Raw genomic sequence first — 13,271 nt, 5'->3', positions numbered from 1 at the left:
TGAGTCCTGTGGCACAGAGTGGTAAACTGCAGTACTGCAGCCCAAGCTCTGCTCGTGACCTGAGTTCGATCCTGGCGGAAGCCAGGTTCAAATAGCCAGCTCAAGGTTGACTCAGCCTTCCATCCTTCCAAGGTCAGTAAAATGAGTACCCAGTTTCCTAGGGGTTAAGTATATATAACTAGGAAAGGCAATGGCAAACCACCCCATAACAAAAAACTGCCAAGAAAATGTCATGATGCGACATCCCCCGATGGATCAGTAATGACTCGGTGCTTGCACAGGGGACTACTATTACCTTTTAAAGCTAAAATAGGTATCACAAAAACCAGTGTTTGACATGGTGTAGTGTGAGATTAGATTTCTCCCCACTGGGAGACTCTCTTGTGGTTACCTGAATGAGTACCATACTTCTCTATGCAAATAACTGCCTGCTGCTACTGAATGGGAAGGGATTACTGCTGTTCACCTATATTCATTTCACTCCCACTATTACTTCAAGGGTTATATTGTGGCACCACTGAAACCAAATCCAGTGTTTTCAGGTATCTGTCTTTTTATGTTGTGTTCTTGCCATCTGTTTCTACACAGTTTTGTGTGAGAGAAGTATTTTTGTCTTAAACACCCTTTAAATTAAATAACTGGATAGGAAGGAGAGAAGAATTTGCTTTTATATGGAATTGGAGAGCTCAAACTGCAGGGTCCAGTGGAGGGAGGCAAGATAGTTTGAAGACAAGGACATTAGTGCCAGCTGATCCATCATGGAAACACACAGTGTCAATTTTACCAAATTTAACCCTGCCTGCTTTATGTTGTGGAGTCGTGCATTGTTGCTGGTATGGTTTCAGCTTGCAGTACATAGTGTACCTTTCCCCATCAACATTGGTTGTAAGTGATAGCAAATACGTTTTATAAAATTTAACACACCTACAAATATGTAGGTGAGGGTACAGTGTGCTTGAACTAACCCTTGTGTGTTATCTTCTACCAGTTCAAGGGAACAAAAATGGCAAGACCTTAGAAATCCAGTTGTGAAGTAGCTGCTACATACCAAAGGCGTAACACATGCCACGTTTAGCATCATATTAGTCATGATCTTGCCAAAGTTGTGGTCTTTTTTAGTAGTGTTGGTTTCATAGGTAAGATTTGAAGCATGTGCTTAATTGTTGTCGTCTCCCCCAATTCAGAATGAAGAGGCAGACACAAGAGTTGGGAACTAAAGGGCCAATTTATTAAGTTACAACAGTATAACTCAACACGGCAAGGGCCTAACTAGCGGTACAGGTCAGGCTCTGGAGTCACTCTTGGACCTCTGCCTTGACCTGTCTGGGCGAGCCCCCGCTGCCCCGGGTGTGAGCCATCCATGCGCATGGCTTGGACCCAGCCCAGCCAGGCGAAGTGGTTCCTCCCTGCAAAGCTCCCCCACCCAGCCGTGAAGCTGGAGGAGGAGTGGCTTGTCCAGGGTTTCCCACCATAGCATCTGTCCTTGCAACCGGGCCATAAAGCAGCCAGCCGCTCCTGAAAGACCCCAGATCCCCACCAATGGGGATATGCCAAGGTGGCTCACTGGCCCACTGATTTTCCCTAACTTCTAACCTGCCAGAAGCAGCTCCTAACAGACCCACATTGAGCCAATTACCTCTCCATACAAAGTGCAAGGTAGGCGTAAAACTCCTCACCTTGTTGCCAATTGTGGGGAAAAGAGAAAAAATTCCTACCTGGCCCAGTGCAGGTTTAACGACCTGCTAAACCTGCACTGAAATAGGGTGAGATGGGTGAGCCGAGCACGAGGTGCAAATGAGACACTGAGGGGTGGAGCCGTCCTATAAGGCCTCTTGCTCCATCCTTGCTTGCATTCCAGTATGAACAGGGGAGTGCTGCTGCCACCACCTCCTCCTCCAGAGAGGCAGATCAAGGCCCCCAGCCGAAGCGGCTGTTGCCGCCGGCCAGGAGAGCCACATTCTTCCAAGTGAATCAAGAAGATGTTAAAGTGCTTATCTCTGGCTTGAGCATTCTGTCTTTCAGTAGTTTATATCCTTCAGAATTGCCCTAGAAGCAAAATGAACACAATAGTGTTTGAGGCCCAGGGTATAGTCTGAAGGCACATTATGTGGAAAACCTTCTGAAGCTAAGTAGGTATAGACTGGTCAGTGCTTTGTTGGGAAAATGCCTGGAAACTCAGTTTATATCCCTTGAGTTCTGCACTGGAAAGAATGTGAGATCTAAATGCATTAACAATGTTGCTTAAAAATATTTTGCAAAAAATAATAATTGACTCATTTTGGGGGTATATTTATGGATGTTTTATTATATTTCCACTTACATTTCTATATTAATTCTTGCTGTCTTTCTGTGCCATTAGTCTTTTTCACAGATTAGTCATTGTTGAGCAAAATATTGATTTAGTGTTGACTGTTTCAGTAATGGAAAGACTCAACAATGGGGAAAGAGAGTAGTATGATTCAATGCCAGACAGTATCGACTACATTATCTGCACATTTTTTAAAAACCGATGCCCATCCTATTTTAACTCATTGGCATTTGGATAAAAGGTTTGGATTGAAAATAGTGGGGGAAAATTATTGGGACTTCATAAGTATGCATTAAAGATATCTTCAACATAATTTTTAGTCCTTCTTTACATGAATAATGCAGTTGGAAGTTTTGAAATAATTTAGTTACAACTATCCATATAATACTATAGGTTTATAGCAGTTGCTTGTAAGGATGAATGTTTTAAATACATTTATCAAAAACTTTTTAAATATCTTACAATATCTGACTTGAATCATTCTGCAAAGCATGATGCAGTTCTGTAATTCAATTACATATCGCTTTGACTTTGTTCCTTTTTTTTTTTGCAATCATCTTTAGAGCATAATAACAACATGTATTTGAAAGGTCAATTAACATTGAAATAAATCAAATAACTTGTACAGCACCCAGATAATTAAAGTACCTACTTCTTATCTGTTTATCTTAATGAACAGAAGGAAGGCAGCTGGTAAGTCCCAGTAAGATGGTGTGGCTTTGGGCACGTTCTTGATACAGGCCTTTTTTGTGTGTGTGTTGGGTGTGTGGCTGTGCATCGCCTTAGTATTCTGCCTGAATTCACTGCTAGTGCATGGTTGTCTTGTCACCTGAGTATCCCCAAAACTGGAAAACCTCCCTGGTTCATGCCAGTTGCCAACTTTCCATTCATTAAGTCAATATGCACATGTCAAAAGGCAGAAGAAAGTAATTGCATTATAAAATTACACAGACACCCTCACTATATTTGAATGCTGTTCAGCTCAGGATACCTGCCTATCAGGTTCTCATTTTACTTATTTAGGGACCCAAAGCAGCTTACATCATGCTCTTTCCTTTCACATTATCCTCACATCTACCCTATGAGGTTGGATATGCTGACAGTGTATGACTGGCCCAAGGCTACCCAGCAAGTTACCATGGCAGAGTAGGGATTCGCACCTGGATCTCCCAGATCCTAGTCTGATGCTCTAATCAATACACCACACTGACTTACATTTAACTCAATGCACAACTCGCAATGTATCCTATATTTGTTTTACTTTGTGCAGCATTTGTATGGGATGGGTGCCATTGCTGTATTAGCAAAATCCTTGTTTTCTCCATTGCTCGTGCAGATTATTGATTTTCACTCTTTCATAAATACTCTATGTACTAACTCATACAGTATGGCTTCTGTATCTAGAAATGAGGACTGGACTTTTTGAGATGGATCTGGATCGGAGATTAACAGTGCTGTCCAATGCAAAATTATTCCGGTCTAAACCCATTGACATCAATAAACTTAATAATAGGATTATATTCTAAGATGTTCAGGACATATTGGTTGTAACTTTTATTCTGCGCAGATCTTGATTTAGTGTTTTCTGTTGCAGAATATATGTCTAGCAAGTGATTGGTCTCCACCTTCCCTTTCTCTTGTGTTAGATATGGATGGCTGCTGTGCAGTGCACTCTGTCCATTATATAAATCCTTTGTTCAGTATCGCAAGGTGTCTGGTGAAACTTTCACTCTGTCTCTACACAAAACATCTTACACGGGGATGCTCAAGTGTAGGGAGATGCAATGTTAGCCGGGAAGGGTAGTTTAAAAAGACAGTGGGAAGCGATCGCTCTTCAGAGGAATTGTTAATTTCATCTTCACCTCCCCAAAGAGGAGGTGAAATTGACAGAGCATTAGGGGAGGCAAAGATGAAATTAACAAATGCTCTGAGGCGCAATCTCCATGGGCTCTGTCTTTTTAAACTATGCTTCCCAGCTAACATTGCATCTCCCTACATTTGAGTGTCCCCATATAAGATGCGTTGTGTAGAGAGACTCTGGCATAGATTGTGTTTTTCCTTACCTAACCTGTTAACATTGGTGCAAATATGCTTATAACCAATCAGACTGATGGCTTGATTGGGTTTGGTTATAGCAAGTCAGACTATCAAAATATAAGCCTATTTGCTAAGATGAGCACTATTTTCTTATATAGTACCTATCTCAAAAGTTAGAACAATCCACTTGCTTCAGCAGTTAGAAGGTATTTTATAAGCCTTAACGGTATCAAAATTTGTACCCTGTCTTTCTGCCCTCATAAAGGCCATCAAGTAGACATGGGCACGAAATGGGAAAAAAACAAAATGAGAGTTTCGTGTTTCGTTGGGATCCACAAATTGCAAATTACAAAATTTCACAAAATTGACACATTTGCTGAAACGATTCTTTAGTTTTGTGATTCATCAGAACCCGGGGCATTTCAATGGCCCCCTTCATACCCAGAGATGCCAAACTTGCAGGGAGACTTCAGCAGGCTCTCCTCCACCCACTGTCCCAGTTTGCTAGGCCCCAGAGTCAAGCTAGGCCCCAGAGCCAGGCAAAGGCCTGAGAAAGGGGGGGGGTGGAGGAAAAAACGCACCCTTACCTAAAAGACCTTCCCAGCAAAGCTCCCAAATCCTCTCTCTCTCTCTCTCTCTTCCCCAAAAGCTCCCAAATGCTTCCCAAAATATCTCCATTCTCTCTTTCCAAAACCTCCCAGTTCCACTCCCTCACTCCCAAATTCCAGCAACAGCAGATCCCCCATCTCCTCTGTCTGTGCTGAAACTGAAAGTACGAGACAGCGCTGTGCCTTAAATAAGAATGCTCATATAGAGCAGAACAGAAGCTCTCTTGTTGGCAGACAGACCTGCCCATCTGGGTTTGGAGGGAAGAGATTGGTGTTCCCATGGCTACAGAAGGCCCATCTCCTCAATAGCTGTCCCCTGCCCCTTGCTGTATAGGGCAAAATGGGAGCTCTCTCCATTTGGCAAAGAGAGCTGCCTATCAGGGTATTGAGGGCTAAGATTAGGCAATGAAAGATCTACAGACTTTCCTGCCTTCTGTTGCCTAGGGAATCAGTAGATTGGCACCGGCCTGTCTCCCCCCAAGGTCTGAAACGTTGGCCCCCCACAAAACGCGTTTCTCGAAGCATGAGAGGGCCAGTTTCGTCACGATATTTGTTTTGTATTTTGATTTGTGCCCATGTCTACCATCAAGGCAACCAGCAAATGAAAAACATACCTATATTACTATGATCCTAGATTTTGCTATATTTGCCTTGGATTACTTGTTTTCAGGACTGTGATTCTATCATTGTCTTGCAATCAACTATTGATCATTAAATCAAAAAGTAAGTTCATGATAGTGAGTCCATGTCTTGATTTTTCTAAAGAAAGTTCTGGATTTTTCCTCTGCAACTTTCTATTGCTAGAAGAGATGGATGATGGTTTCTTTATTGTTCTGATACTGGCTTTTGAAAATAAAAGTACAATAAGAGAACATCTATAAAATGATTTATCGTTGGTACATGACACCAAAGAAGATTGCGCTAGGGAATTTGAATACTTCTAATAAATGCTGGAAATGCAGGAAGCATGAGGGCTCCCTCTATCATATGTGGTGGACGTGTGAGGTAGCTAGGCAGTACTGGGGGGAAATAATAAGAGAAATGAGTGAGATTTTACAATTTCAAGTAAATAAGAACCCAGAACTCCTGCTACTAAACCTGGGAATGGAGGGAATTCCAGCCCATCATAGGACGTTGATATTTTACATGACGGCTGCAGCTAGACTTTTGTACGCGCAAAAATGGAAAGTACAAGAAGTGCCAACTATTGAAGATTGGATTTACAAATTGCTGTATATGGCAGAAATGGATAAAATGACAAGAAAACTGAGAAATCTGGACCCAGGACAGTTTAACACAGATTGGGAGAAGCTGAAACAATATTTGGAGAAGAAATGGGAGGTGGGAGGAGAACTGTGGCAGTTTGAGAACTATTGAAGTATAATAAAATGCAGAGGGGGGTGATTTTACCGGGGGGGAGAAGAGGTAAAAATGAACTTCTAAGCAGTTATGTTATTAGATTGATATATACAGAATAATAAATAGAATATTGATAGAATATAACTAATCATAAGGGTTAATTATAAGGAATGACTAACTAATAATATTTTCTTTCTGATTTTGTACAATGTACCAAACTGAATATGTTTATATGAAGGTATATATGAGTCAAATTGATTGATATCATATATAGATCTATGATTGAAGGGAATAGAAATATCAATGTAAACAAATATAACTAAAACAGAAAGAAGAAGATAGAATTAATAATATATAGAGTATAAGTTAAGTTGGTTGATTTATATGATTGTATGGCTTATATAGTTTACATAGTTTACGTTATACAGAAATATTTGAAAACGGAATTATGGGATAAATTGTTTATCCATTATGGGTACAGAGCATTAAAAATAGTTAAGGAAGTATTGCTTAGAATAAAAGGAGAATATACATTTGATTAGATAGAGGAATATATAAAGAGTAAGGGAAAAGGGACAAAGGGTTGGAAAACTGTTGGAAGTCAACAAAAAAGGGGGGGAAAGGGAGGGGGTTAGAAATTGGGAAATGGGAAAATTGACTGTGATGTGTAAATATATGATCCTAACCCAATAAAAATTTTTCAAAAAAAAAAAAGAAAATAAAAGTACAATAAATGTAATAAACAGAATTTGATGCCACATCCATACACTCAATTACTATTTTACGAAAGCATTCCTAAAGCAAAATATGTGCTCCTAAAATAACTATTCCTAAAAAGATTCATATTGCTTAACTGTCCTGTTTGTTTGAAAACTTTTACAAGGGAATCTTCTTTTCTGTAGTAATTCATTTAATCTCTATATCTAATCTTGAAATGTCTAATCCCCACAATTAGGAAAATGCATTTTCATGTGTTGATTCAAAATGTCCTAGTGGCAGTGTAAGGGTAATTCTTCCAATTAACTGTTTTTCTTCCTTGCGTACCAAAACATATTTCCCATGCTGAATGAGTTTATCCATGAACAACAACAACAAAATCAAGGCCAACATGGTACATGGGTTCCTTCAGACTGATATCCAATCTCTGCAAACAGAGGAAACAAACATTTCCTGATTTCTAAAGTTGTTTTTCCCCTTCCTCTCGTACAGCCTTCATTTCCTAAGTAAGAATCGTTGTGGAGCAGTTGTCTTACCTTGTCCTATTTGAAAGACATTTAGAACTTAGATAACATCCTACTTCTGTATCAGAAATGAGAAGGTTGCTTATACACCAGTATAATTTAGCATGAATGCAGCACAGGGAAGTAATTCTGAATGATAGTTTTTTGTGAAACTATGAAGTCTGTAAGTAAACTTTTTATTTAACTGGTTGCAGAAGAGTCAGCGTTAGTGGCAACCTTTATATGCGGTTAAAAGTACTTTAATATTCAATATTTTTCTGAATGCTCTGTACCACCCAAGTACCCATATGTGTGTGTTGAAGCACTCTATAAAAGAACCAATTCAACAGGACTTTGGTTTGGGGGGGCTGGCATTTTCCCCAATGTGAGCATCTTTTTTGTGTGCACACCTGTTACGAGGCCTGCAGAACAAATTGTAGAAGTATCATTCTGGAACTCTTAAGTTTTCCCTGTTGAAGGCAAGTAGCTACTCCAAGGAGGCAGCAAAGTAACACTGGGGAAATCTCCTCCCAGCTGTCTTTCTTTGCCCCGTTCAGTGCCTTCCTCCTCATCTCATGCCTTCTGCTCACCTTTTAGGCTTCTTTGACATCTCAGCAATAAAGCCAACAGTTAAGCTGAGGCTGAAAGCTGAATGGAGTGAGACAAAGCAACTTTTGTTGACTTCAGTTTAAAGCAGTAAAGTGTAGGGTGGGTGGGGGGAGCATTCCTTAAATCTGAAGGTACAATTCATCAAGCTGGAATGAGGCTGGAATACTTAGAGCTGGAAGTGAAGGAGTTTATGGCCACAGTGGCAGATGTTTTAGAGGATTGTATTGACAAATGTGGGTGCAAAACTCTGAATTCTGAATCTTCATCCAAGCAATAGGGTGAATATTGCAGATTTAAAAAAATACCCCACCATATAGACTCTGCATCTTCTTGCATCTAAATGAACAGTACTGCCTTCTGAGGTGTATGGGAGGGTGTTTTTGGCAAAAATACTAAGAGGAGTTTTATTTCTGGGGGCCAAAATGATGGGATCTCCACATTCCTAACAATGGTTATGGAATAATAAAAAGTCTTGCATGGCATTGTGCTAGTAACTATGTATCTAGATACTTGGTCTCCAGACAGAAACTAGTGCTCTGTCTTGCTACATAAGAATATAATTATGTTCCTCTGAGCCTATCTGTTGCTCCATTCTAAATTATGTGTCTGTGGAAAGAGGGCTTCCTTTCATCTATAGAAATGTGTATATTGATGAACTGGCTAGCTTTGGAGCAACACATGCTCATCCCTTGAATGCAGCAGGTTAAAGCCTTTTGAAGCTCTCTCCCCTCCTTCTTTGTCACAGCTCACCATCATTTCAACCAATACTGTATATGTCCTTTATCATAACTTGACTGCACCTTCCTTCCATATCTTGATATGCCATAATTTATGAATGGCCTCTCACATTCTTGGAAATGAATCAAATTTAAGCTCCCTCCCCAACCTCTCCAGAATAGCTGCTAGCATAAATTGATAACTGTGTATGCAAAAAAAAAAAAAGGCCACAGAAGAACTGTTAACTTCCAAGTGATTATATTTTCACTAGTGTTCAAATGTGGGCAATTTTCCCCCCAGCTTTAGCACTTATTGGTGATTACAAAGAAATGACAGCTGCCTGAGTTTATTCATTGGTCCGTACAACACTTTTGCATTTTAAACTGATTGAGAACAAAGTATAGCACAAAGTTCGTGTTGATGCTCCAGTTAAATTCCCTGCTGAGCAATCAAACTCTGTGGACTTTATGCTACTTAAATATTTGTACACTGCTATCTGGCAAAGTTCCAAGGCAGCTAATTTTTTTTTAAAAAAATTCCAATAATATACAATAACTCTCTTGAAAACACTGAGTAAAAAAGAGAAAAGCACATGCATATAATCATGAAAATAATCTTCAAAGCTAAGGAATAGTTAATAATTGAAATCACTGAGCAACATATGAATCTAAAGACCAAGAAATCACCAGGTGCCAGTGAAACCACAGCCCAGTGATCTCATACTCTTTAGCTGATCCCAGTGCTCACTGCCAAAGATACCACATGGATTTCCCTGTTGAGGGAGCCTCACCATGTTGGTGCCTCTGCCGAAAAAGCCTCTGTCACACATCCTTACTAAAAGCACTTCAGATGATGAGGTTGTGGACAACAGAGCGGCCAAAGAAGGTATCCTGTGTAGGATTTCCTTGGACAAGTTTAGGGAGAGGCTGTGGCTTAGTGGTAGAGCAGTCTCTAGCATCTCCAGTTGAAAGGAACAGATAGTATGTGCAGGGAAAGACCTCCACCTGAGACCCTGGAGTGTTGCTGCTGGCCTGAGTAGACAGACCAAGAATCTGATTCACTAATAAGGGAGTTTCATGTATTCAAGATGCAAATGAGAACCCCTTACGTGAAGAAGGGCAAGATAATGTGACTTGGTAAAGCAAGCCATAATGTTCTGGCCACGTCCATTACACTCCTGGCCTGACATTTTACTTGTGCTGCGTTATTTTGGGCATGCACCAATTGTTCTTGGCTTGCTCTAAGCTCTTTCATTGTGAGAGAAGCAGAATGGGTTCTGGAGACTTCCCATTCATAAATTTTTGAATCATGACAAGACTGGTTCAACTTGTATTTCTTGAGTATCGTAAACACATTCCTGGCCACTGTGCTTATTAAAGGATCTAATTGCAGGTAAAATACTTTGAGTGATGTTACTATAAAGGGTCACAGGCTTGAAAAGCAGAAGTTACAGCAGAAAAAGTGTGTGTGCTGCTGTTGCCTTACAGCCATTAGACAGAAGGAAAAAGATCCTTACATAAGTGTCCTCCTTTCCTCTTTTTTGTTTTCATTTATACTCCACTTTTCTCCATAATGGATAAAGGACATGGACTATTAATAGAAGTTGCATAAACAGCAATCAAACTGTTTCTGCTTATGAAATTTTTAGGCAAGGGACACTATTTGCAGCAAAAAAATGAAAAAAAAAATCTTGGATAAGAAATTGTTTAAAAGAATGAGCTTCTCTTTAGTAAACAGTATCATATTCACTTCCTGTCTGTCCAAGGAAGCCTTTGGGTTATTCACTTTGTCTTGAATAAAGTAAAGCCCAAGTACGTCCAACTGCGTTTTTATATATTTGTCTCCTTTCATTCTTTTCCCTCCTTCCTTCTCTTCCTGCCCACTATCCCCAGTTGCCGTTTTTGATTGTAAATTCCTTGGTTATAGGGACCTCTTGCACTCCACCTACACCCCTTTGCGTTACTCTGTAAAGCACCAAATAGGTTGATAGCACCATATAACGCAGTATTTTCCAACCAGAGTTCTGCAAGACTCTGGCTTGGGTTCCACAGGGATTCTGCAAGAATCATGGAATGAATGAATGAATGAAATGTTTTGAAATACCATGAAAAATCCCAAACATCCATCAAAATATCACAGTTATTAAGGTTATGTAAGCTGGCTTTTTTACACGCATACACACACACACACACACACACACATTCTTTACAAATCAATTTTCTTGACAATAAATTAGCAGTAATTAAACGTTTTCATAGGTAAGGGTTTCTCAGGATTTGAAAAATTAATTTAGAGGTTCCTTAATGGGAAAAAAGGGTAAGGAAACATATCCGATGAATAGTGATGGTGATGCTAGAAACACAACCTAAGTGTCCAGCCGGAGCCCTCTATCCTAGTATTGTTGTGGGGGAAGCAGCTGCTGCTTCCTATTTGCTTCACCAGCCACTGCTGGATGACTACTTGTTCCCTTACTGGCTTCAAAACTGCAGCCTTCAAATTGTTGCCACAGTGGTCTTAGATCAGTACCCTGAACCAAACTGTGTAGAATGCATCTGTATTTGGGTGTGAGACACATGTTGGCAATTTCGGCACTAGCTGTCAGTTAATACAAAGATGTCTCAGTTTAGCTATGCCAACACACCCCAAAAACTCCCTTTCAAACAAACCACCGTTAGAGCTAGTAGAGTTGGTTCATGAGCTATATTTCAATAAATATATATATTTTTCTAGAGAATTCAGTGTTTTGAAGAGGGTTCTTTTATTGTTCTTTTTCTTTAAAGAGAATGATGGAATCTTAATAGACCCAACAGTGTTCTGGAATGATTCCAGTATCTCTGTTCCATGCTCTTGCCCAGCTACATACCAACTAGGGGAAAGAACCTGGCTGGCAGTGGTGAAAGGGCCTCTTCACCTTTAAGGGCTGGAGAGCCAAGTAGCAGCTGCTTCCGTAGGCAGGAAGGCTCTGAGAGACTGAAAAGGAGACAATTTGTTTTCACGACAGTAGGTGAAAATTAAGTCACTTATTCCTACCTATGTGCTGAGTTTCTACTTAGAGTATATAGTCAGCATTTATACATGCATACTTAACTTACAGGTTTCTTGAACTTTTTTTTTTTCCTCTGTAGGTTGAGGAGGGGAAGAGAAAGGCTACCTTGCAGTTAGGCCAAACTAGTTTGGTGTAGCCAGTTTGGTGTAGTGGCTAAGAGCGTGGGACTCTAATCTGGAGAGCCAGGTTTGATTCCCCACTCCTCCACTTGAAGCCAGCTGGGTGACCTTGGGCTAGGGTTGCCAGCCTCCAGGTAGTGGCTGGAAGTCTCCCGGAATTACACACACAGAGATCAGTTCACCTGGAGAAAATGGCTACTTTGGGGGGGTGGATTCTATGGAATTATGCCATGCCGAGGTCCTTTCCCTCCCCAAACCTCACTTTCTCCAGGTTTCTCCAGATTTCACCCTTGAGATCTCCAGGAATTTCCCAACTTGGAGCTGGCAACCCTACCTTGGGCTAGTCACAGCTCTCTGGAGCTGTCTCAGCCCCACGCACCTCACAGGGTGTTGTGTTGTGGGGATAACGATAGCATACTTTGTAAACCGCTCTGAGTGGGCATTAACTTGTCCTGAAGGGCGGTATATAAATCAAATGTTATTATTAGCAATTATGGTGATGCCATTTTAGAGAAAAATTTCAGCCATTTAAAAATGCTGTGATGGCCCAATACATTAGGCCTGCAACACAGTGGGATCTTGCCACCCCTACACATGTTGAAGTTTTGAAACAGGTTTTGATATTTGAAAAGTTGTGGGGAAAGGGGCAAAATCCCCTGCTTGTGCCTGTGCCTTGGACACAATCGAGATTAGGCACTTGTGGAATTTTTAAAATGGTGTCAGCATCCATGGGTAAGACCCATGGCCATTATAACATCTAGTTTGGCCCTTAAAGGAAGCTGCTCTTCCCATGCCAAACTTGGCCTGCATATTTTTTTTGCAGTCTTCTTGTAGAGTATGAAAATAATTGTTTAAGGAAGACTAAAAGTGGGTACTACTTTGCCATTATCATATTTATAATTACATACGTTATAATTTAGAGCAAGAAGGGAAGTAAGATGAGAACCAGAATGGTGTAGTGGTCAAGAGTGCCCTACAGAGACTGGGAGACTGAATCTCCACTCTCCAAAGGCAACCTGCTCTATGACATTTGGCTAGTCATCCTAACTTACCTTACAGGATAGCAGTTGCAATAAAATGGAGAAGAAAAGAATGTTATAAGCTACTTTGGGTCTACATTGGGGAGAGTAGCATAATAGGAATGTCTAAATAAATTTTGTTACAGGTGAAATAATAGTGAGAATTCTAGCCATTGCGTTTTTTATTACTTGATGGTATATTATATCTGGGAATAAAGAAAAACCTAAT

At 40.4% G+C, this 13,271-nt stretch overlaps 1 protein-coding gene across 4 annotated transcripts in view; it reads left to right on the top strand.

Annotated features, from left to right (window-relative positions):
- The window catches only part of RBMS1 (RNA binding motif single stranded interacting protein 1), a 197,258-nt gene that overhangs the window by 134,313 nt on the left and 49,674 nt on the right, over nucleotides 1-13,271 (top strand). The gene's annotated exons all lie outside the window — the stretch shown is intronic.

The sequence above is a fragment of the Eublepharis macularius genome, chromosome 2 (genome assembly GCF_028583425.1).
Source record: "Eublepharis macularius isolate TG4126 chromosome 2, MPM_Emac_v1.0, whole genome shotgun sequence".
Lineage (NCBI taxonomy): Eukaryota > Metazoa > Chordata > Lepidosauria > Squamata > Eublepharidae > Eublepharis > Eublepharis macularius.
This window is presented reverse-complemented; position numbering and strand designations above follow the sequence as displayed.